We start from the raw sequence: 20,081 nt of genomic DNA on the forward strand, positions 1-20,081 counted from the left end.
TTTTTAAAACTAATGGGTACATTTAAAAACTAGCACAGTTACTCACTGGCCACAATTTATATTCCTTCCAATGAAAAGTACCCTTTTCCCTACCCATTCCTTCACAAGTCTCAGTTGTTAACATTGTCAGGCCCAGGCTCAAGAAGAGGTCTGACCATCTTCATCGGGTACAGATGGCACATGGGGATGAGGTTTCTGGGTGTGATTTCTAGAGTGTGACCCTGTGAGCACAACCCTCTCAGTACTAAGACTTGAGAACTAAAGGGACAAGTTATCTGCCACCCCCACCATTCTGCTGAATGACTAGACTCTCCTGTTCAGAAATGGGAAGTGGGAGGCACCGTAGTCCATAGCAGCTCTGAGGTCCAGTTTGGTGCTGCAAGCTCTTTGATGAGGACTTGGTCCTGCCCATAGGAGTGCTTCTCCTTTGCTCTACCCTCTGGGCTCTGTGTGCTGTCCTTTTCCTAAGAAATGACCTCTGTCTGTAGCTGAGTCATGTTTCTTAAGCCAGCTTCCTCTTTATTGAACTTCTAAGAAAATCCCAAAGGCCTATTCTCATTTGTATGTCTTGGTCTCTGTTAGGCCAAGCACTGTTTTTTTTGCTGCCAAGGTTCTCTTTAAAGCTTTTAGTGTCCTGTGAACTGGATTGGGGTTCACGTCATTGGAGAAGCTACCCTCATAAATCTTTTTTGAGAGAAGCTCTGCACCTTGGGCTTCTCGTGAAGCTTTGTAGGATGATGCCTTTAAACTTCTTATGCCCTTAAGATCTTTAAAGGAATTTGAGGCACCACCTTAAGTCTTCCCATGGTCCTAATGAAGGGTTTTACAGTCTACAGGCTTCACCTTTAGACCATGTTTTCCTGGCAGCACCCTAGATTTGATCTTAGCCCAGAAGCTGTTTCTCTCTTTTAGCATCATGTGACCATTGGACATGTGGAAATGCTGTAAAGGAGATAACAGATATTGAACCCAAATATAATTGAGCCTGGTTCCTTTATATTTAGTAGTCCTTCCCCTTTTATTTTTTTGATAGCTTATCCCTCTCATTGATGTTACTTTCAGCTGGTTCGTAGGAAGAGTCTCCTTTCCCCTGTGTTTCAGTGTTGTTTTCTTCTCTTGCCTAGAAGCTGTCACCAGCAGCCTCTTTAAGGGCCATCAGGATTCAGTTTACAATGTCATGAAGCCCTTTGGGTTTTCATTTCTTTCTCTGCATCCATTCAGATCCCACTTACCTCCAGGTTGAAAGGCATTCTCACATCTTTTAGTTCTTTTTTAATGGCATTTTTAGTATCAGTATCTGTGCCAGGTATTTATTGCCAGCAAATTGTATAATAAACCACGTCAAAGCCTAGTGGCTCAAAACGGCATTTACTTTGTTCACAAATCTGTGTTGGGGCAAGGCTCATTGAGTGAGGCCAGCACATTTCTTTTCCAGTCGGCATCAGCTGGGATGTCATGAAGGTGGGGACCAGAGTCATCTGAAGATTAGTTCATGCACATGTCTGGCAGTTGGAGCTGGCTTTTGGATGGGACGTTAGTTGGGGGCAGTCAGTGAGGGCACTGACAAGGTGCTCAGTATGTGGTCTGGGCTTCTTCGCAGCGTAGTGACTGATGCTAAGGGTGGGCTTTCCCACAGAGCAAAAGTCAGTTTCCCCAGACTCTGTCAAGTAGAAATCAGTTACTGAGGCCAGAACATATTTAAGGGGAGGGAATTTCAGAGAAAAGTGTCAAAGAATTTGTAGACAGTTTCAATACCCCCACCTCCACTCACCTCGACTTACCGAGTAATCATTCTATCTAAAGGAAAGTTCTTTGCAACTCAGTGTCACTGAAATTCCCGCAAATTTTATTTGTTGTTTTGTTTGGTATGTTCTGTTCTGTGAAAAGTAACAAATGGTTACAAGAGTGAGGCATTTTTGGTTGTTGTTGTTCAGAAAAATGTATGGATCATCTCACTAAGCTATTAGGAGATGGGATTTCTTTAACCTTTTGAATTATTTTTGTTTGGAATGCAGTTCAAATTAGAAAAAACTATTTATAGGGTTCAGTAAAAGACTTAGGGGATTAGAATCCATATTCATAAGATTTATTAATGAGAGTCTTATTTTCACAATCTTCTTTTGGGAAGCGTTTATTAACTCAATCCTAGATAACTCAATACATTATCCCTCAAACTTCTTTAAAATATGTGGCATTAAGATGGGGGGTGAGGAGAAAGAGACATTCTACTAAGAGGTGACTTGTAGTCATTTTATGGAGAAAAAATAGAAATGAGTGTAAAATCAAGTGCAAATGTTGTGTGACAAAGATGATGACAGTGAAGAATATATTTTGTGACTCTTGGTGGTTTGAACTTCTCTCTTGATTCTCTGAGTAATCCCTGGTCCTACATTCTACAATACAGATACTATCGTATCTGTTTGATCCTGGGTTTGAGTTAGGCTGTGCTCAGTCCACTTGCCTCATTACCAAACAGTATTGTTTTATTCTTGCAGACTGATGATCTTACAGCAGAGCTGGAAACTGCATCTTCTAAATGTCTGCACCTGGATGCAAAAAATCAAGTTCTTCAAGAGGAGTTATTATCTATGAAAGGAATGCAAAAGAAATGTGAAAAACTGGAGAAGAATAAAAAGAAGTTGGAGCAAGAAGTAGTGAACCTCAGAAGTCATATAGAAATGAATATGATAGAACACAGTCAAGTAGAGCAGTATAAACAGGAGATCGAAGAAAGGGCGAGACAGGATCTTGTAGAGAAATTAAAGGAAGTCAACCTATGTTTGCAGGTTAATTTGTTCATCTGTCATGTGCTTGAATTGACCTCATTGTAAATTACTTTTTGGATCTATACAGCTTATGTGTTTCCTCTACTTCCCTTAGAACAGTTGGTTTGGTAGTTTTCTGGAAGGAAGGGGACACTTGTTTCTCCCTTTAAATATTTCTGTTTCCATCACAGTTATCACCAAATTGACCTATCAGAATGATTCTCACTAGAGAATCCTTTCATTTATAAGACCAATTGGTATAAAACAAGATTACTAGGAGGAAAAGAAAATATTGTGGTTTAGAACTGGTACTGGAGAAGGCAATGGCACCCCACTCCAGTACTCTTGCCTGGAAACTCCCATGGATGGAGGAGCCTAGTGGGCTGCAGTCCATGGGGTTGCTAAGAGTCAGACATGACTGAGCGACTTCGCTTTCACTTTTCACTTTCATGCATTGGATAAGGAAATGGAAACCCACTCCAGTGTTCTTGCCTGGAGAATCCCAGGGACGAGGGAGCCTGGTGGGCTGCTGTCTGTGGGGTTGCACAGAGTCGGACATGACTGAAGTGACCTAGCAGCAGCAGCAGCAGAACTGGTACCATCCTCTTGAATTATTTTTAAGTTGTCTTGTTCAATTTTTAAAATTTTAAGTTGATACTCTTGTTCTTTGAATTATCAGATTATATAAGCACCACTATAACAATAATTCCACTTTAATTTTATAATTCACATTTAATTCACTTCACATTGATGATAATTGTTCTAAACTTCTGCTCTTTTTTTTTTTTTTTTTTTTACCTTTAAAATTGCTTTCTGAATCACTGACTCAAAACTAAAGGGAGCAAATATCATTTTCCAGGTTAATGATTATTTTTAAAATGTTATCTTTTTAAATTTGCCTTAGATACAAGCAGCTCTCAGGAGGACTTAGAGCAGTTACAAGAGAAGAATAATGCTTCCATAACAAGTCAGATGGAACTCAGAATTAAAGACCTGGAATCTGAACTCTCCAAGGTGAAAACTTTGCAAGAAGATTCTCATAAAGCAGAGTTGGAAAAATACAAGCAACTCTACCTAGTAGAACTAGAAGTTAGAAAGTCACTGGAAGGTAAACTAGACAAGTATGTCAAAACACAGAATCACAGAAAGTAAATTTAGTTCGTTAATTTGTCTCTAAAGCCCAATTTTTATAGAGCGCAGTTTATGAGATTAGTAGGAAGTGAAAGCTAACTAGATGGTCACTGTTAGAGGGCGGCCCTAAGACAAACTATTAATACTGTGTCCTTTTAAGTTTTACCACACAGAGTTGGAAACGACTGAGGTGACTTAGCAGCAGCAGCACACTGCATAAAGGCATGCTTGTGAAATTGGGGGCAATTAACACAGGGGAGAAAGAGGATAATTCACAGAGTGGCTAGAAATAGTATAGTGACCTGACTGAGGGTGGGGGTGTGGAGAATGGAAAAGGCAGATGGCACCTCCAGTGCCTAGTCCAGGTTTTCCCACTGTCTGAAAGCAGAGCATTCCTGGGAAGCCTTTCATAAGCCAAAACAGCATACAGCAAAGAAGCAGGTACCTGAGGGCACGTTCTGCTACTTGAAGCCTGAAATGAATATGCACAAGTGAAGTACAGGTGCTTCCATATAGGGTTCAGGGTTGTGGTGACTTGACATTGAGATCTATGGGGTGTGGCTTCCAGGGAAGGAGCTCAGTGGGGCCAGTCTCCCTGTTTGGGGAGCACAATGCCTCTCACTGTAAAACGTACGCTGAACCTTTTTATATGAAATCAAAAAGTCTTCCAAAAAAATTTTTTTTTTTTTATTATCAAAAACATGCTGACGTAGGCCTTTCCTAGAAGTGAAGTAACATAAAGTGAACCTTGAAAAAGCAGAGGATACTTGTAATTGTTCCTGGGGCTGTTTTAGCTCTTTTCAATCACCCATTGACTTTCTTTTCCTCCCCTTTAGATTGTGACTCTAGATGATTCCTCAGAGCCAAAAGCTTAATTTGTCCGAGGTCATAAGTGAAACGTGTATACAAGAGTGGTGAAAGCAATTGCTTGAAAGTGGCTTTGTGGGATGGGGTGTTTCTTCATCCCTGAACTGTTTCATGGAGGCAGGTGTGTCCCAGAGGGCAGTAGGTGTCACTGTGAGGCCACCTTCCTTTCTCTCTGATGCCCTTTCTTTCCTGTCCCAACCGTGACTTGTTACTTGAAAAGCCCTAGACACGTGTACTTCTTCAGAACAAGGTTACAGCTATCACTGTTTACAGGAGGTCTGCTCTGTGTTTTCTGTGTTCAAAGAATTTATTGGGAATTCCACTTATTATATGGCAACTTTAAAAATGCAAATCATTAAGGTGGTGTTTTCTATCTTCCCCAGCACTCATGAGAGGCTGGCAGTGATCAGCACCAAACTTGAGGTGGAGAAAGAGCAGAACAAATCTTTACTCAGCACTCTTAGCACAAGGCCAGTCCTGGAGCCCCCTTGTGTTGGAACTTTCAATAATCCTTTAGTGCTCAATGGAAATCTTACTCCAAGAGCAAACGTAGGTTTCTCTACCTCAATTCCATGCCCTTCGAATAACAGCATGGAGACTTACTTGACCGAGATTAGTTCTATTATCTTTTTTTCACTGGGTTTCAGATTTCTAATATGAATGATCCTTGTTTTTAATTTGGTGAATTTCTGAGTTGTTTATTTGACTTAATGCACACTAAGTAAAAGTCATAATTAGCCGTGCTAATAAAGGAGACAGAAATTTGATTATTTTTTGGTCCCAGAATTCTTGATTTTAAGAGATACTTGCTAAATTATTAAATTTCTTGAAAAGCTGAGTTTAAATTCTACTTTAGAAATGAAATATTATTGCCTAATATCCAAAGTATTCTTTCAGATGTTTCACTTCCTAATTGATTTCAGTTGGCAATGGTTCATGATCATTTCCAAGCTCTGCTGTACCCAACGAAGTTTTTCTGCCTCTAAGCATAAGTGAATCACTGGCATCTAAACACTAACCACATATGGATGCTTTTTGTTTAAAGGAATCCTAGATAAATCCTTTTTATGAATTAAATAAACTTACAATACTAAACCAAAACATTAATTTATAGTTTTAGCTTAACATTTTTTGTCATTTTCTTACATTTTGTCGTTTCTTACAAAAATGACATTTTTTGTCATTTTCTTTAATTGCTATTTTACCTATAGCATTTTTATTTAAAATTTAAAAGAACGATCTTACTGAGCATTTGTAGAATATTTCTAGATTTGTAGTTAATTCAAACATTTAAACATTATAATTGAAGCTCACTTTATCTTGACATCACGTGGATGAAGGGTATTTAAGATAGCAATGATGGGGAGTCTTTAAATTGCAACCAGTTTTCACTGTTCAATCATTGTGATTAAAATATCCATTTCAGTCAGTGCACACAGGTTTATAGTTTTAATGGTGTTTTCCTGATGTTTGTGATAATGGAAAGTAGCCCTTGTTAAGTGCAGTCTCAACCTGTTTTCTCATTTGGCTTCTTGCCATCGTAGGAGAGCAATTAAGGTTTCTTTGACAGCACTGCATCTACATTGGGTCTTAGTACTTGAGAGCTGTGAAACTGGAGGACGTGCTTTAGCTGTGCAGTCACAGCGGGCCTCTGAACACTTCATCCCAAGTCAGACACTTCCCCATGCAGGCCAAAGAGGAGGAAGCAAATGCTTGACCCCCGTCCCAGACATAGGCTGCCTACTGCACACCCAAGTTCACGGTGCTGTGGGCACATGCATCTTTTCAAAGTAGAGATTTGGAACCAAGCAAGCACTTTGGGAGAAGTTCCTTCTCCCAAACTCACCGGTTAGGTAAATCTCCTCACCTCTCATAAGGAGGGTAGGAGTGTAAGTCCTCACCTTGAAACTTTTCTCCTTTAAGTTCCCTGTCGTGTGTTTTTTAAAAAATGTATGCTTTATAAATTAACTATATCAAATGACTGCTACATATAGGAGTTTGACAATAATTTATTCTTGTTCTTGCCTTTAAAACATGATTTAGTTAGAAAGCTACTATGTCATGTCATGCCACAAGCATTATTGAACTATGTAAGAAGGTTTTACATATTCATTGTCTCTGTGTTGTAGTTCAAAATCTGTGTGTTTTTTCTTAATCTGAGGAAGTAGCTGGCATAGGACTCTGGACTCAGTGAGAAAGTCATTGGCTTTCTTACTTCTTTTGTAGAATTATGAACTTTGCCTAAATCATGACTCTCATACCTTAAAAAAAGTTTTGTTTTTTTTTCCCAAAGAAAACAACCTTTCTTAAAAAAAAAAAAAAACAAAAAAAAACTTTTGTGTGGAACCGTATTATATAAAACAGAGACAAGTATAAAGCCTTTTAAGCCAAAGGAGTGGCCAGAGGTCCTGCACTTCTGACTTCTCAGTTCCTCAACCCTGCAATGACCCCTGTGGGACCTTCCCCTTCTATGGGACATAGTTTGGAAACTAACAGTTACGTGTTAATCCTTCTCACTAAACACCTTTAGAATAAAAACTTGCTGGTACATTGTTTTATTGTGTATAATTTTCTCACCTTTCTATGTTTTTGTTAAATAGAAAAGTTTAAAGAAAATTGCTGATGTGTTCTCCTTAATAACATTCAACTCAAACTACTTCCTCCATTTGAACAGGATCCACACCTAGAAATCAAAGGTCTCAGAAGTATGTATTTAGGGCAGGAGCTGTTAGGGGGAGAAGATAGTAATCATGTGGGTCATTCCTAGGATCGTGGGTCATTCTCTAATTGTTTGAAATTATGTGTACTTGATAGACTGATATTTATTGTACTTTTTATCAGATTAATGTTCCATATACATGTTCTCTGTTATTTATAAGCGGAATAAGTAGGAATGCATTTTCTTTTATTTATGTGATTATTTTTCTACTTAAGTAATCTTCAAGTTAGGTCTAGTCTCTAAAAGTATTATTTAAATGTCACATTTAGTAAGCTGTATAACATTCCTATGATAATATCTCTTGCTTAACTTAAAGATAAATAATATTTGACTTATTTCAGATGCGGCAGTAGTTGGACGGGAGTATAACTAGAGAACTAAGAGAAGGTATGTTGCCAAAATGTATGAATTAAATTTAGATATTGATTTCTGAAATACACTATAAACAATAAATGGTATCTATTTCCATTGTTTGGATAACAGATGCTCTGTTAAAAATTTTTTTCTTATATATAGCTAATGAAAAATGTGAAAGCCTGAGCAGTTATAGTGAAAAATGTTATTCTTCCTCATTTATTCATCATGTTCCATAGTTTAAAAAAAATCTCAAAAGGTCTATGTATTTCTATTTATTTCTGGCAGTATCCTTTCTGTACTACTGCCATCGCTGTGGAACTGTCCATCTGCACCCTGACACCATTCTCAGAAAGCATGGAGTTCATCAACGTCTCAAGTGTCTGGTAGTCGTTAAGGCTAGAACACCCAGACTCAAGCAGTCATGTTTGCGTAGCTGTCACTTGGTGGGTGCTTTATAATTTCTGTGTCATTGACTTTATCACTAGTTTATTTCTTTCCCTCAGGAAAAGCTCCAAACACCTGCATCAACCTTCCAAAGTAGTTGGCCTTATCTCTTCACCACCTTACTCTGCCCCTTAGCTGTGCATCTAACCAGCCAGACTGTGTAGGATCCCACAGATTCGTTTCCTCACCTCTGGTCTTTGTACATGCTTCTCCCCTCTGACTCTTGTACTTTTTCCTGTCCTTCAGGTAGCTACTTCCATAGCACCTCCACCAAAAAGCTGGCAGTATTGACACAAAGCCAGCTGTCCCTTCTGAGTGTTCCTTGTGCCATCTTGTATACCTGTCTTAGTATTTATGACTCCATATGGAAATTGTCTGTTGATCTATTTTTACAGTTTGTGGCATTATCATTTCTCAGGGTGACTGGGGTCACCTTCATCTTGTAATTCCAGTGTTTGTCACAGCACCTTAGCAGATAGTTATTGAGTAAATGAATGAAGAATGAGAAAGCCAGAAGCTCTGATACTCAGCCACATGTGGGACTGTGGGCTGATTTTGTAATTTTAATCTTGTATTTTGTTTTCTGTCATTTATAGATATGTTTCATTTTTCAGAGCACTTAGAAATATCTCAAGGTTTTTTTTTGTTTGTTTGTTTAAGTATTTTAGATAAAGAATGTAATCCTTTTTCTTTCCAGCTGCTGCTGAATTTGAATCTGAGTCCTGTGGATTGTCTCCTCTAGGAGCTACAGATGGGTCAAATCTGTCTCAGGACCTGCTTTTGAAAACATCACAAGAATATGTACAGATTTTGAAGAAAAAATATATGACCTGAAAGATAAATAGTAAAAATTTCCCTTCTGGACTGTTTTCATGACATTTTAGTTGTTTCTCATTAAACATGATGAGAAAATCTTTATTAAAGGGAAATATTTTTGTGTGTATGATGAAAATTTATATGGTATTTTGAAAGTACTGCTTTTAAGTAGTAGTAATACTACTTTTAAACAGTAGTATCTAAGTACTTTTGATACTAAGTATTTTCTCTGCAGCTAACTTAAGCGATTTAAAAACCAGCGCTGTTAAGTTTTCCATATTCAAAGTGAAAGTGTTAGTCACTCAGTGGTGTCCGACTCTGTGACCAATGGACTGCAGCCTGCCAGCTTCCTCCGTCCTCCACTATCTTGTGGTGTTAGCTCAAATTCATGCCCATTGAGTTGGTGATGCTATCCAACCCTCTCGTCCTCTGTGGTCCCCTTTCTCCTCCTGCCTTCCATCTTTCCCAGCATAAGGGTCTTTTCTGATGAGTCAGCTCTTCACATCAAGTGGCTGAAGTATTGAAGCTTCAGCCTCAACATTAGTCCTTCCAATGAATATTCAGGATTGATTTCTTTTAGGATTAAATGGTTTAATCTCCTTCCAGTCCAAGGACTCTTGAGAGTCTACTCCCAACACCACAGTTCAAAAGCCTTAATTCTTTGGCAGTCAGCCTTCTTTATTGTACAAATCTCATATCCATACATGACTACTAGAAAATAGTGTATATATGTTAACCCCAGTCTCCTAATTTGTCCTTCCACTCATGCTTCCCCTTTCATAACCATAATTTGATTTTGAGATCTTTTGAGTTGGTTTCTGTTGTGTAATAAGTTTATTTTTTATTAAATTCCACATGTAAGTGATGTGATACTTGTTTTTCTCTGTCTGAGTTACTTCACTTAGTATTGTAATTTCAAGATCCATCTGCGTTTTTGCAAATGGCATTATTATTTCTTTTTATGGCCAAGTAATATTCCATTTTCCTTGTGTGTGTGTGTGTGTGTGTGTACCACATCTTTATCCATTCTTCTGTTGATGGACACTTAGGTTGCTTCAATGTCTTGGCTATTGTAAATAGTTCTGCAGTGAACATTGGGTGCATGTACCTTTTTGAATCATGGTTTTCTCCAGATATATGCCCAGGACTGAGATTGCTGAATCATATGGCAACTCTATATTTAGTTTTTATAGCAACCTTTATAGAGTTTTCTACAGTGGGTGTACCTAGTTGCATTCCATAATCAGTGTAGAAGGATTCCTTTTCTCCACACTCTCTCCAGCATTTATTGTTTGTATATTTTTCGATGGTGGCTATTCTGATTGGAGTGAAATGATACCTTATTGTAGTATTTGTGCATTTCTATAATAATTAGTGATGCAAAGCATCCTTTCTGAGCATCCTTCATGTTCTTTTTGGTTATCTGTAGGTGTTCCTTACAGAAATGTGTATTTAGATCTTATACTCATTTTTTGATCAGGTTGTTTGTTTTTTGATATTGAGCTCTTTGAGCTATTTGAATATGTTGGAGATTAATCCCTTGTCAATTGCATCATTTGCAAATATTCTGTGGGTTGTCATCTGTCTTGTTTACGATTTCCTGCACTGTGCAAAAGCTTTTAAGTTTAATTATATCCCATTTGCTGATTTCTGTTTTTATTTTCATTACTCTAAGAGGTGGATGAAAAAAGATCCTGCTGTAATTTATGTCAGAGTGTGTTCTGCCCATATTGTCCTCTGAGTTTTACAGGACCTGTCTTATATTTAGGTGCTTAATCCATTTTGAGTTCTAATTTCCTTCTTATACATGTAGCTGTTGAGTTTTCTCAGCACCACTTATTGAAGGGGCTGTCTTTTTTCCTTTGTATAGTCTTGCCTCCTTTATCCTAGATTAATTGACCACAAGTACGTAGGTTTTTCTCTGGACTTTCTGTCTTGTTCCAGTGATCATTCAATATATTTCTGTTTTTGTGCTAGTACTGTGTTTTGATTACTGAAGCTTGCAGAGTAGTCTGCAGTCAGGGTACCTAATTCTGTCGGCTCTTACTTTTCTTTCTCAAGATTGCTTTGTCTATTTGGGGTCTTTTGTTTCCATACACACTGTAAAAATTTTTGTTCTAGTTGTGTGAAAAATGCCATTGGTAATTTGATAGAAATTGCACTGAATCTCTAGATTGCTTTGGATACTATAGTTATTTTGACAGTTACAAAGTTTTAATGTCACTTTCATTTCTGTATTTCAGTTTCCTCTCTTTCCTTCTTAGTTTAGGTAAGGGTTTATTGATATGGTTTGTTTCTTTCAGGAAATGAACTTACAGTTCTTGCATATGAGCACTGGGCTGGCACGCCAGGCCTCTGTGCGCATGGGCAATGTGTTTAGAGGTGTTGCTTAGCAATGATCATTCTGGGATGAAAGATTCCAAACCGTTGAGCTTCCCAGCTGGGAGGTTGTGACCGGACAGCTCTGGCTTACCTGTAGTGCTCTTGTTGGGTTTAGGGGACTGTGAAGAGCCGAGCGAGAGGTGAGGTGTGTTTGGAGTCCGTAGGTTCTGCGATGAAAAAGATTTTTGGCTTCGGGAGTAAGAAGGGTGTGTCACCCTTTGGCTCCTCCATCAACTCAGTGAGAGACAGTGGTCATGGAATCAATTCCAGCCCGGGTACCGCATCCGAGACAAAGACCTCAGAAAGATTCACAAAGCTGCCATTGTGGGCAATGTAGCCAAAGTGCAGCTTGTTCTGTTGTTTGGAAAAAATGGCCTGAACGACAGGGACAAGATGAACAGGTAAGCTGGGTGGAAGGGCCTGGCAGAAATCCCTCCTGTGAGTTTCCCCTCCAAGGCTCCTGGATACCTTCCTGGGATCCAGCACCCCACAGACTTTATAGGCAGCAAAAAGCCTTAGTTGGTTTTGGACCCACTTATAATTCCCCTTACAGAGCTTTACTGATAGTTTTGAAGTCATTTAACTGAATGTCAGTAATCACAAAAATGAAATGAAACATGAATAGCATCTGTTTTTCCTTTCTTCCTCCTACTTTTTATTTGCATGGTTTAGTATGATGTACTCATTAGTAAAAGCTCTCAAGTTATATAGCCTTCAAGAAATCTTCTGAACCTTCTGGCTTTCAAAAATTTTCTCATGTGATTTATGAAAGCATTTCTTCATGGATCACCAATTGTGGATCATGGCAGTGGACAGATTTCTGATGTTGTCAATATCTTATTTTTAATGTATACATTTTTTATACCATAAGGTTATATATTACAGAAAACTGCATAGTGAGCAAAATAATTCCCATGCCAAATCAACTTCTGGATTAAAAATTCTTCAGCTACAATTCAATATCCATTTTATATCAGTGTACACTTAGGTATATGTGTTCTTTGCTGAAGGACCTTAGAAGACAGCTTTGAAGTAGGAAGTTGGCTGTGTTCTTGAATAGGAAGACATTTTCCTAGGATGTATGGTATGTATATTTAAACCAAATCAACATTTCATGGTTTTAAAGATTTTGGGTTACATACGCTGTCTTTAATTGTTGTGATGAAATTAAAAGTTTTGTATCGTAGAGGAAGATTTGCCCTTCTTGATATCAAAATGTGCTATATGTGCCCACAAAGTGTTTATTTACTAACAAAAGATAGAGAAATGAATGGAACAGAATGCCCAAACACCCAAATGTATATAAAACTTTAGAACTTGAAAATGATGACCTTTTCTGTTAGAAATGATAAACTGTGTGTAGATGGTGGAGAAATAACCTGGTAAAAGAGAAAAGTAACTCAATTTTTATCTCACCAAAAAGTCTCAGATAGAGTATGGATCAAACATTTCAAATAGGCACAGTGAGAAAAGTACCAGAATAAAACTCAGATTCCTATTTATACATTTTTTATCTGCTGACAGAGACCTTCTGTTTTTTCTATTTCTACTGTTTCTTAACCTTAATTTTGTTTTAATTGAAGATTAATTGCTTTAAAAAACAATGTTGTGTTGTTTTCTGCTGTATAACATCATAAATCAGTTGTAAGTATACATATATCGCCTTCCTTGTGAGCCTCCCTCCCACCCCAAAGACCTTTCTAAGAATGATTTCAAAAGTAAGAATTCTGGAGTTTCCTGGATTTAGACACACACACAAAAAAGAAAAAAAGAAAAGAAATCTGGATGTGGATTTAACATTTTAACAACACAAAAAATTTAAAACTCTCTGTAGATCAAGCTGTCAATAGTCAAGTCAGATTATCAGACAGGGCTTGTCTTTTTGGCACTAATAGGAATGTGGCACAGATAAAAATGATTTCTCACTTCCAATTTTTTTTTTAGAATTTTCTTTGAGAATTGATATTTTCTGACAACTTTGAGCCTTTTTAGAAGTCAAGGGAATCTAGGGAGTTCCTTGGTCGTCCAGTGGTTAAGACTCACTGCTGTGGGCCCAGGGTTCAATACCTGGTGGGGGAACTAAAATCCTGCCAGCTACTGGGATGTATTGTACAACATGGGGAATATAGCAAATATCGTATAATAACTTTAAATGGAGTATGACCTGTAAAAATTTTGAATCACTATGCTGTGTGCCTGTAATATGTAATAATATGTAATATGCATCATCTATATTTTAATTAAAAAGAAGCAACTTTAGACAAAAAGACCTTATGCTAATTAGATCAATAGGAAAAATGAGAAATGAGCAAACAAAAATGCTACCAATTATAGTTGTACAGACATTGTGAATTATAAATTTCATTCCGATGTCAGAGATGTTAAAATGTCAGAAAATGAGCGTACTAGAATCATTGAAGTACGGTGTTGTCTGTAATCCTCAAAATGTATCTGCAAAGGAGGTATGATATCCTTTGACTTCATTGAGATGTTGTCCTTGTAAAATAGTAGTAATAGTAATAAGTATGATTATATTACCTAACAGTTACTGAGCTGTTACTTGTGCCAAGAATGGTTCTAAACTCTGCATGGATCTCATTTAAGCATCACAGAGCTGTCTTGTGAGAGAACTACTTCTCTTTCTCCATTTTGCTGATGAGGAAATTGAGGCACAGGCTGAGCGACAGCTAAGTGACAGAGTGAAAGTAAAATTCAAACCCAAGTTGAGCTGAATCTCAAGGTCATGGTCATTCTATTCAAGTAAATTGTCCTTTCATTACTGTGTTAAGAGCTAATGCTAATATATAATGTTCTTTCTCCAGAAGGAAACAAAATATTTGTTTTAGAGCCATAGGAATAGCATGCTATTGAATGTTTTCAATCACAGGAACAATTGTTTTGAAACAGTAACACTACAGTTTCCTGAAAACTCCTCTTGCTTTCATAGGACTACCCTCCACTTGGCCTGTGCCAATGGCCATTCAGTGGTGAATGTTTTCAATCACAGGAACAATTGTTTTGAAACAGTAACACTACAGTTTCCTGAAAACTCCTCTTGCTTTCATAGGACTGCCCTCCACTTGGCCTGTGCCAATGGCCATTCAGCGATCACTCTGCTCCTGGAGAGAAAATGCCTGCTTAACCTCTGTGACAATGAAAACAGGACAGCACTGATGAGGGTATGGGGCAGCAAACTGTGTCCACACGAGGTGGATGTGATTTAACTACTAAGACTAAAAGTGAATTCATATCATTTAGATATAGCAAACGGGTGAAGCTTGTGGACTGTTTACCTTGAATTCCTAGAATTTACACTCTGTTTCTTGGCACAACACTGACAGGCCATAGAATGCCAAGAAGAGGAGTGTGCAACTCTTCTGCTGGAGCATGGTGCTGACCCAAATGTCATGGACATCTGTGGGAACACCGCTCTCCACTAGGCTGTCTTTTGCCAGAATGTATCACTCACAGCAAAGCTGCTTTCCTGCGACACCAATATAGAAGCCAGGAACAAGGTATATCTCAACTAACTTTATTTACAAAATATTTGCAAACCATTTTTTTAAACTAGAAGTGTTTTATTTCTAACTATGTAAATAGGTAAACTGAATAGTGTCCATCAAGCCCTGTTACCATGGAAACAACTCCAAAGCCACTGCTGCTACTGCTACTGCTAAGTCACTTCAGTCGTGTCCGACTCTGTGCGACCCCATAGATGGCAGCCCACCAGGCTCCACCGTCCCTGGGATTCTCCAGGCAAGAGTACTGGAGTGGGGTGCCATTTCCTTCTCCAATGCATGAAAGTGAAAAGTGAAAGGGAAGTCGCTCAGTTGTGTCCGACCCTCAGCGCCCCCATGGACTGCAGCCTTCCAGGCTCCTCCATCCATGGGATTTTCCAGGCAAGAGTACTGGAGTGGGGTGCCATTGCCTTCTCCGAAAGCCACTGCAGGGGGTGGGTAAAAATGTTTTCGCCCATAGAGAGGGCAAAGCTCTGTCTCCCAGCCAGCCATCTACCCCAGAAGGAAGATTTCCCATCAGAACGTGCCCAGGAGTGTGTGGTAGGCTCAGAGCCCACAAATGATGAAGGCCTGGGGGCAGTGAAGTGATGTGAGGAGTGGCTGCGTCCAGGGGCTCAGGGAATAGGTGCCCCTGGGGGTAGGTGGGAGGAGGAGGGAGACCCAGTGCCCATGAGGGGGAGCTGTGTGAGTGCAAGTGGGCCTGGAAGGTAGCAGGCCTGGAGCCCTGAGCCCTCCAGGACCCCAGTTCTGAGATCCAGCCAAGAGGGTCAGGTCATGTTTGACTCCCAGCAAGGGTGTTCACTTGTGCTGGTGACCGCTTGTTCTGCGATGTACATCTGGGGGTCTCCCGCGCTCAGCCCTGGGGAGCTGGTCGGTGGGGTTGCAGCTGTGCATGTGGAGCTGGTGATGGCGAAGCCGCCCTTCCTGCTGTTTACACACGTGACGTCCTGCAGCTGCAGCCCCGCCAGGAACTCCCTCCACTCTCACAGGTGGGCTCAGTTTTCCTTCTTTAGAAGCTCCAGCCTTCCCTGAGTGAAAGTATTTTGAAGGAACCAAATTGTCTAAGATTTTGCTTTAAATCATGATATTTCTCAAGCATTAGAGAGTAAAGCATTCCTTTATGCATTTATGGCTGGTATTCATGATAACACTGCACTTGTTAAAGGTAAAACATTTTCCAAATATTTTTCCCCCACTTAAGGGTTTTTTTTTTTTTTTTTTTGTAATCAGTCTAAAATAACACAGTAAAGAAAAATTTGCCTCAGTAGACTTTGTCTTAAAATTCAAACATAACGAAAGCATTTTATAACATATTAGAAATCTTGCTGCTGTTCACAAATTCCCATTTTATGAAAAATGGTTTATATAAACACAGTTTCTCTCTCATCGCCCAAGTCTTAAGAGGGTAAAAGGAAAGGAAAAGGAGCAAGCAAGTGAAAAGTGCAAGTCAAGCTGGAATTTTGGAAGTTGGGAAATGCCAAGAAGAGGATTTATTTATTTTAATATTTATTTATTTGGCTGAGCTGGGCTTTGTTTCAGCATGTAGGATCTAGTTTCCTGACCTGGGGTCGAACCCAGGCCCTCTTTCCTGGGAGCACTGAGACCCAGCCACGGGACCACCATGGAAGTCCCAAGATTTTGGCTTGGGCTTTTTATTCCCTTCAGTTTATATATTTCTGATATGCTTTTCAGTTTTCAGGGATAATAGTTGTTATTTTGAAAAAGTATGTGAGTGAATTGTAGACTTGCCTAGGTGCCAGTTTTAAGAAGACTCTGATCAAAACAGACTGACAGTGAACAGGTGGTGATTAAGTGGGAATTAAGAGACAAGAGCAAATAACTACCTGATATTATCCTTTTCTGGCAGAACCATCCACTTAGATAAGAGTCTAGACTCTGCTCTCCCATCTAGAATGTCTTGATGGGAAGGAAGTAAGGGGTTTATAAATAATGAGATCAGGTTGCCTTTTGGGTTTACTAGTCCCTGTTCTACCACTGTTTACCCAGGAAAATTTTAAAAATTGCAGTTTTGATAACTCTTGCCTCTTACACTTTTCTTTTTTATTCAAACCTTCATGTAAAGAGAAGGAATTGGCCATGTGAGTAAGAGATGAGAGTGGAGTGGTTGCTGCACTAATTCTCAGCTATATTCTGCTGGTGAACCACAATTATTTGGGAAAACTTATTTTAAAAATGTATAAGCCTAGGCTGTTCGCTGTAGATTTTGACTGAGTAAATCGAGGAACGCTTGGACGTATGTATTTAGAACTATTCCCTTGAGATTCTGATCCAATCCTTGATGAATAACTATGGAGTGAATACATGTAATTTCTAAATTCACCCTTCCCAAAAGAAAGTAGTGTCCTGAAGCGTTGGAGTTTGATCAGTGCTAGCTACTTCCATTAGCTCCCTCCTTTCCAACAATATTAGCCTGACTTTTTCTCTGCCCCTGTGTTTGAGACATTAAAAGGAGTATCTTTGGCAATATCTATGGGCTTGAACGATAACTCCTTTTCCTTCCAACCACTCATCATTCAGTGACACTCCAAGAGTTTTTAGCGATTTGCTCATGGCGAAGTCACTTCGTCTGTAGAGTCTGACCCTTTAAGGATCTTGCACCTTCACTTATCATCCAGGTCATTAGGTCAACAGATGTTTGTTACCAACAGGGTTTTCCTGACTGCAGTAATAGTAACCCATGAGCCTTTTTTGGTGTCAGCGGCAGGACAGACTCTTGCAGTGTGTCTGTTAGAATTGCTGATCCCTGGCATAAGCAGATGAGAGCTTTAAAACCTGTGAAGTTAGTAACAGTATAGAGGGCAATTGTTTTAAGCATTTATTTTAAGCAGGCTTGGAAACTCATGATCTATTTTATTAACAATCTAGAAGAATTCTAGAGATAGATTGTAGTTTCAACAGGCAGTGGAAACATTCTTGACTGTGAATTATGAGTCTTTTTAAAAGAATTTATGTTTAATTGAATTATGAGTCTTAATAGCCATATTTATTACATATTGGGACCCACTTTTTTTGTGAAACATATGATACTAAAGAAAGGAAAGGTTTCACATACAAATATTTGCTTTATACCCACCTGTTTGGAAACAGCAAGCATAAAACCCAAAGTGGGCCATAAACTAAACATGGCCCTTGGATGTGTTTAGTTTACCTCCATACATTGAGTCAACATTTCAAATTTAGGAGGCTCATGCAGAAGTTCAGGCTTCTCCAAGGACCAAAAATGGACCCCCTTGAGCCCATTCTACTGTTTGGTCTACGTGCAGAGGCCACCCCTTCTGTGTGAGACATGTGTTTGGGGGGTTACCATTCTCACCTCGCTTTTTCACTTACTCAGGTCATCAGCTTTCCAACCATAAGCATTTGAGTTTCCAATTTTTGATTGATAGTTTATTTTGATAAATATTTGAAGGTTTTTAAAGACAGTCTAATTAATTTATAATTGATTTCATATTTTAAAAAATCTCTTGAGAATGGGATTGAATTTTTCAAATTAGAATTTTTAAGTTGGTTGTGATGGTTTCACATTGAATAACTCTCACAAACACACAAGATTATAAGAGACAGTGCAGGGAGAGCTGGTGGAAGAACAACTCCCCCAGAAAATGTTGAGCATATATTTATTGGTAATTTTATGTTGCAATCTTTAACTAAGAGCAGTAAAGCAAGACAGACACCAGAACTCTAGGATTTTAGAAGCTTCCTTCTGGTGGTCTGGAGGTAATCACATGAGAGTCATCAAGAAGGGTCTTTGAAGATAAGGTGGGGAGGGTGCTCATTCTGCTTGCAGTTAGCATCTAGTTGATGCTGGGAGGGATTGGGGGCAGGAGGAGAATGGGATGACAGAAGATGAGATGGCTGGATGGCATCACTGACTCGATGGACGTGAATCTGAGTGAACTCAGGGAGTTGGTGATGGACAGGGAGGTGTGGCGTGCTGTGATTCATGGGGTTGCAAAGAGTCGGACATGACTGAGCGACTGAACTGAACTGAACTGAAATGCTGACCTCTCAGCCAGAATGTGAAAGTCATCAAGAAGGGTCTTTGAAGATAAGGTGGGGAGGGTGCTCATTCTGCATGCAGTTAGCATCTATCTAATGCTGACCTCTCAGCCAGAATGTCTTAACTTAAGGGAGGGTGGTGGAAAGAGCAAGCAAGGGAGAGAAAATGAGTAAGATTAAATTCCAGGAGACATTCCTGAGAAAGCAGTAAAACAGGGTTCCCAGAGTTGACTTTTTGAAAAAGAAAGAAGTTTCTCTTTTGCATGTTCATGTAGAGATGTAGAGAATAATATTCCCACTGGAATGTCTGTAAACCTTTTGAGTTTACTCATGGTCATCCTTAGATAGGTTATGCAAGCTACAGATAGTATTCTATATTTCTGCCTCAGCATTGTCCCTAAAATATGCAGTTGATATAGTAGCTACATGATACCCGCACCCCCTGCATTGGGAGCTTGACACTTAGCCACTGGACCATTAGGGAAGGCCCAGAGGAGGAGCATATTAAAGAGAGAGAAGATGAACAGGGTAATGAGGAGGGGGCTGTCTTTCATTTACTTTCTGACTTATATTTTTAAGTTCAGAGAATCTATTGCACGATTTTAATTTCAGTTTAGAAATAGGTTAACTGTGTACATTAGAAATGGTTCTCCCTGTTTTACAGGATGACCTGACACCACTCTTACTTGTGATATGTGAAAGGAGAGGGCAAATGGTGGAGTTTTAAATAAAGAAAAAAGCAAATATACATGCAGTTGATAAGGTGAAAATGTGCCGTTGTTCTTTTTCTTTTTAAAACCCTTAGTGCTGTTCTAGGATGCTAATATCAAGATTAAATGAATAAGAGGATTCATTTATGATCAACACATCATGACTTAGGTAGAAAATCAATTCTGACTGGGAATCATGAACAATATATAGCAGGAATGTATAGCAGGATTCATATTCCTTAATAATATTGGCTGATGTCATATGCAACCTCTTTTTGTTTGGTTGGTTGATCTTGTAATAGGTGAGGGATTTCAAATTAGTTTTATTAGCTTTGTGAACTATGGATTCTGC

The 20,081-nt window shown here is 38.9% G+C and overlaps 1 protein-coding gene and 1 pseudogene across 8 annotated transcripts in view; both read left to right on the forward strand.

The window, feature by feature from the left end:
- The window catches only part of LOC113893366, a 113,252-nt pseudogene extending 104,051 nt beyond the window's left edge, over positions 1–9,201 (forward strand). Inside the window, exons 7-11 of the transcript XR_003511299.1 lie at positions 2,496–2,786; positions 3,670–3,873; positions 7,824–7,869; positions 8,125–8,282; positions 8,981–9,201. The product of XR_003511299.1 is annotated as a frizzled-3-like (transcript). The remainder of the gene's footprint in view (positions 1–2,495; positions 2,787–3,669; positions 3,874–7,823; positions 7,870–8,124; positions 8,283–8,980) is intronic.
- A 1,015-nt stretch (positions 9,202–10,216) lies between these two features.
- LOC113893368 (ankyrin repeat domain-containing protein 26-like) overlaps positions 10,217–20,081 on the forward strand; it is a 49,513-nt gene continuing 39,648 nt past the window's right edge. For 4 of the 7 annotated variants that reach the window (XM_027543370.1, XM_027543371.1, XM_027543373.1 and 1 more), the window contains exons 1-3: positions 10,217–12,565; positions 14,549–14,660; positions 14,823–14,996. The gene's annotated coding sequence lies outside the window, so the exon portion shown is untranslated. Of the gene's footprint in view, positions 12,566–14,548; positions 14,661–14,822; positions 14,997–19,683; positions 19,783–20,081 lie in introns of all 7 variants that reach the window. The other 3 variants (XM_027543366.1, XM_027543367.1, XM_027543368.1) reach the window with 3 other exon arrangements.

Source organism: Bos indicus x Bos taurus, chromosome 5, assembly GCF_003369695.1.
Source record: "Bos indicus x Bos taurus breed Angus x Brahman F1 hybrid chromosome 5, Bos_hybrid_MaternalHap_v2.0, whole genome shotgun sequence".
Lineage (NCBI taxonomy): Eukaryota > Metazoa > Chordata > Mammalia > Artiodactyla > Bovidae > Bos > Bos indicus x Bos taurus.